Consider the following 5395-nt stretch of genomic DNA (forward strand, 5'->3'; position numbering starts at 1 on the left):
AAATTCTTTGTTGTCAATTTCTTGATATAAAGTAATTGACATAAGTAAAAAAGAAAGCGTCAGACTAAAATTTAGTTTTAGTAAGAAATAACGTTTTTACAAATATGAATTCTGATAGGAATTTACATAGTAAATATTAAAAGATGCAAGTCTTGACACTGATAAGTGCAAGACGATACATCCGAAAATAAGTCTTTTCGATAATGAAAGGTTGAAATAAATCTAAACATGACGTGACACGATCACGGTCAAGAAAAATAATGTGAAGTATAATCACATTATAGCCCAAGCGATGGGTATAAGGTAACTGGACTAATAAGTCTAGTCAGTGAGGCCGGTTAAGGCCTTACTAATGAAAATTTCTGATCACCTATATTGAAGGATCATAAAGCAATACAAGCAAAGTGTCGGGAGGTCAATTCGAGCAAAAGCTCGACTGAAGGATTAAGCTATAAGGTATGTGCTTATATACTTTATGGAATTATGTTAATATCATTTATTGAACTATTTAAAAAATATATATAATTAAGATAAAAATCAAGAAATTCGGTTTGTTAATAAGCGGTGGATTCCGTATAAATAAATCGAATGAATGAATTCGAAAACAACGAATTTGTTTGTCAAAAGTGAAAGATTTCACTAAAACATTCAATTAGCAGATTCATGATGAATTCGATAGTCTAACAGCGATGGATTTTGCTAAATTAACGAAATTAGTCGAAATAACGAGATTACGTTATTTCAAAGTTGCATTATGTAGTGTGAGATACATATATGCTTAGTAACCAAAAAGATATTACCATACTTTTCTGGTAATACTAACAATTGGTTAAAGTATGAGTAATACTTAAAAGATTACTCAGGTTAAATGCATTGAGTTTAAACTCAATGAATTATGTAAGAAAAGGTTTCGAGGACGAAACCTCTTTAAGGGGGGTAGACTTGTAACACCCCCAAAATGGGTTTGGTAATCAAGCCACGTTAATACTAAAAGACGGGTAAATTATCGTTAGTGGTAAAATTTACCCGGAAAATATTAGGATTTATATAACTAAACCTAATATTTAATAAAAAGGAAAAATAATGCTTTTGAGAAAAATAAAGTTAATAGAAGCCTGAGTTAACGGGACTTGAAATAAACTGAGTCGTAAATTCCCCGAACCCATTAATTTACCTAGGAATGTTTAACCTATTTAATAAGTGGAAATATTGTTAGAAATAAGTAGGTTGTAGCCAACTTAATAACTCACCAAACAAGAGGGGCCAAATTCGGATAATGGAAAATTTTGTTATAAAAACAAAAGTCTAATTAAAACACACACTAAGTGTGTGTTGAGGGTTCTGGGATCGACATCAGGAAGCTCCTAGGAGCTTCAAAACCCTAGTTCAACATAATCATCAAATTGAAGGCTCAATCAAAGCTCAAATTCACAATTGAACATGAATTAATGATCACATAAGCTAGGGGATCATAAGGTATGTCAAATTTTGATGATTTGTGAAGTTGTGAAATTAGGATAATCATCATAATCGCGAATTATGAATGAATTATTGAAGCTATGATTGAATTAGTGATAGATACATGCTTAGGGACCAAACCCTAAGTGAAAATTAAACCTAGGATGATATAATTTGAATGAATTGATGATTTACCACACTAGGATAAGTGGGTATTAATCATAAGATGAATTTGCCGATATAATTATGATTAGAATCATCATACATGATAGTAATCAGGAAATACTTGAACAAATAGTGTGTTTGAGTATATAATCATACTTACTATGATATGAGTTTAGTATGATTTGCTAAAATTTAAGATATGTTCATGTTCAAAGATGTTTAATATCATAGTGTATTAATTCGGTGAATTATGATGATAAGAACTTGGTTAATAAGTGATTAAAACGGTAACCTAAAAATGATGCTTACCGGGTAATTGATCAAGTAATTAAACGAGTAGTTGAGCTACTTCATGTAATTTATTTGTGTTAATAGGCAGTTTGACTTTTTAAAGTCAAAATGACCTTTTATATGATCGAATGATAATTTCGACATAAAAATCGTAGGATGGAGTAGTCGTGAATGATTATGACTAATCTAACCATCTTACTACTTACAATGATAGTTTGACGCTTGGCAAGCTAGGTGAAAGCTTGGAAACGAAGCGGGTCAAACGAATCAAGAGAGAAGGAAAGGCATAATCGGGATGCAAGGTAAGTATAACTTACAACATTCTTAAATTATAGAATATAATTTTATCGTATCAACTACGAATAAGACAAGTTAACAATCAAGATATCATGTTCCGACGTGTAGTAGTAGTACAGAACAAGATAGCCAAAGGTTTTGATAAACCATGTGTAATGGTTAAAAAGGTTAGTTTTTGAAAGACACTTATGACGTAAGCCATGATAGGCCCAAAAGTGTTATGAAATGAACTATAAGTAAAATGACCGCACGGTGTAAACCGGAGCGAGTCATGTAGACGAGATGGTAATAAACGTCATCTCGCCAATATAATTGGTCACTTGACCAAACGGGTCAAAAGGTGAATATATCACCTTTGACAATATCGACTAATGATTATTGTCGAGTTATGTGATTTCAGGAGTAAACATCGAATGGATATCTGCATCGTTATTAGATAGCGATTATTAAAGCATGGTATTAAAAAAGTGGTTAATATATTGATCCGAGCCAGGTATGAGTAATAGGGTAACTACCCATTTTGAACGTAAGGTTCAATGGGAGTTAAATGAAGTGTAATATAGACATTCGGTTACTTTGATAGGTAAATCGAGTGTTTCAAATAATGGACATTTCGTTTGGAAAGCGTAATGACTTTTCAAACATAAACATAGCTAAAAGAGGGCTTGTGGGTCAAACATGCTTTTAAAAGTCCTTCATTGTAAATGAAGGGTTAAGAATGACCAAAACGCCCTCGGAAGCGAAATTAAGCAAACAACCCTTAGAGGTTGTTTGGAAATGAATTTTATGACCAAGTAAATACTTAAGATAAGTATAAAAAGGGAAAGATGTGAATCCTTGATAAAAAGATTTGATATAATTCTTTGCCGTAAATTAATGATCCAAGGGGTAAAACTCGGATTATATAGATCGTCAACTAAATCCACCACAAGTATAGTTGTGGTGGAAGATCACTCGATAAGAAATGTGAAAATATGAGCTAGAAACGAATGAATGCGATTCGTACTAGAAATCCGCTTAAATACCCTTAACGGGTCAAAATAAGCATATGAGCATAAATGGGTTTAAAATATGTAAGAAACCCGTACTTGAACCTAATATGATAGGAAATATTGAAATTATGAATTTCATGAAGTTAGGGATCAAACAAACATGTTTTGTTTGATAAAAACATGAACGGGTCAATAATTTGAAAAAGGATATTTAAGCCGAAGGCTTAAAAGTCTAGAATTTTGTTAATCCGGATGTCGGATGTTAACTCCATTTGATGGAGAATTAAATTACGATCAAGTAGGAAAAAGAACCGTGTAAAACGGACAAATAACGAAAGAGTTATGCTCGTTTCCGTAAACTTAAGGTTGGCTGGGAATATGCAGGTGCGGATCAAACCATTCTGTCGAAATGGAGGTGTGGCGTCGCGCGACGCCCAAAGGGGTTTACCGTGGTGCGCGACGACGGCGTAAAAACTTGAATTTTTTGTTTATTTTGATTATTTGACCCATTTACCTTGTTGTACTTGTTATTTAACCATCAAAACTAACTTTTAAGTTGGTTTTGATCATAGGTGAAAGTCGAGAGTCCCGGATGAAAATCAAGCGACGAACAAGAACCGAACACACGTTAAATGAAGCTTCCGCGTTAAACCTTGTTTTGTTTTGTTATAAGTGAATTATGTAAACACTTACAACTATGTCTTGAAATGTTTTTAAAACATATGGGAATGTTGGCACGACAAGTTTTTGTAAAGTCGCATTTTTAGTATTAAAATGCGTATTTTAAAGTTGTAATCATGTAAATTTCCAATGTGGGTCTTACAATTCCCAACCCCGAACACAACTTACCTAGACCTGTTCCCAGCCCTCCTATTCTCACTTATTCTCGTCGAAACAAGCAGCCAAACCCAACTGCTACAGCCCACTCTTCTACAAGAGCCTCGGGCCCATCACAAACAGCCCAAACCTCAACCTGAACCAAAACCACAACCATGCTCTCCCCTTCTATTCATGCCCCCCTCCTATGCCTCCTCAACGTACCATTCACACACGTAGCATGTCCGGCATCTCCAAACTTCGTCAACCCTCCTTTTCTTTTCCCACATCCATATCTGTTTCCCCTTTACCTCGTAACCCTATTGATGCTCTTCATAACTCTGACTGAAACCAGGCCATGGCCATGACCGATGAATTCCGGGCCCTTATCGACAATAGCACGTGGGAGTTAGTTCCTCGGCACCCGACTATGAACGTGGTTCGTAACATGTGGATTTTTAGACATAAAACTAAATTTGACGGTACTTTGGAGCGGTACAACAGGTCTCAACAGATTGGTATTGGTTGTTGAGAAACATTCAGCCCTGTAGTCAAGCCTGCCACAATACGAACCGTTCTTGCTCTTGCCCTTCATCACTCATGGCCTATTCACCAACTTGATGTCAAGAATACGTTTCTCCGTGATAATCTTCACGAGACCGTCTACATGTACAAACCTCCTGGTTTTCGTGATGCCTGATATCCCAATCATGTGTGTCTATTGAAGAAATCACTTTACGGGTTAAATGTGTGTCTAATGATCATCACTGCAAGTGTGATCATTCTCTTTTCATCTATAAACAAGGTGCAGACACAGCCTATATTTTGCAATACGTTGATGACATTATTTTGGTCACTTCTTCAAATGCCCTTCGTCATACCTTTATGAAATTGTTAGCTGTTGAATTTGCTATGAAAGATTTAGGACCTCTGAGTTACTTTCTTGGTGTTTCTGTCATCCATGACTGCGACTCATTGTTTCTCTCTCAGCAAAAATATGCAACTGAGATATTGGAACGGGCTGGTATGACTTCGTGTAACCCAGCAGCAACACCGGTCGATACCAAACTCAAACTTAGTAGTACATCGGGCTCCGTTCTTAATGAAGGCGGCACTCAGTTTTGGCAGTTAGCCGGGGCTCTCCAATATCTCAGCTGCAATTAGCCGTCACTCAGTTTCGGCAATTACCTACTTTGTACGGGCATATATGTAGCAGATCATTTGATGTCCTTCAATGGATATATAGCACCATCTCAAACGTTTGGATGCTATCGTTTATGATTAATGAGAAAGGGCGACAAAGTTCAATCCCAAAATATCAAATAGCAGATTCGATGAACACCCTAAATTCTATATAGACATACCCACACAATCAA

General features: G+C 35.6%; 1 long non-coding RNA gene across 1 annotated transcript; it reads left to right on the plus strand.

Annotated features, from left to right (window-relative positions):
- The first annotated feature begins 1337 nt into the window (after window positions 1–1337).
- Window positions 1338–3972, plus strand: LOC110902993. Its single transcript, XR_002571581.2, has 4 exons — window positions 1338–1476; window positions 2129–2216; window positions 3588–3670; window positions 3776–3972. It is a non-coding gene; the product is annotated as an uncharacterized LOC110902993 (long non-coding RNA).
- Window positions 3973–5395: the final 1423 nt, after the last annotated feature.

The sequence above is a fragment of the Helianthus annuus genome, chromosome 13, assembly GCF_002127325.2.
Source record: "Helianthus annuus cultivar XRQ/B chromosome 13, HanXRQr2.0-SUNRISE, whole genome shotgun sequence".
In the NCBI taxonomy this organism is placed as follows: domain Eukaryota; kingdom Viridiplantae; phylum Streptophyta; class Magnoliopsida; order Asterales; family Asteraceae; genus Helianthus; species Helianthus annuus.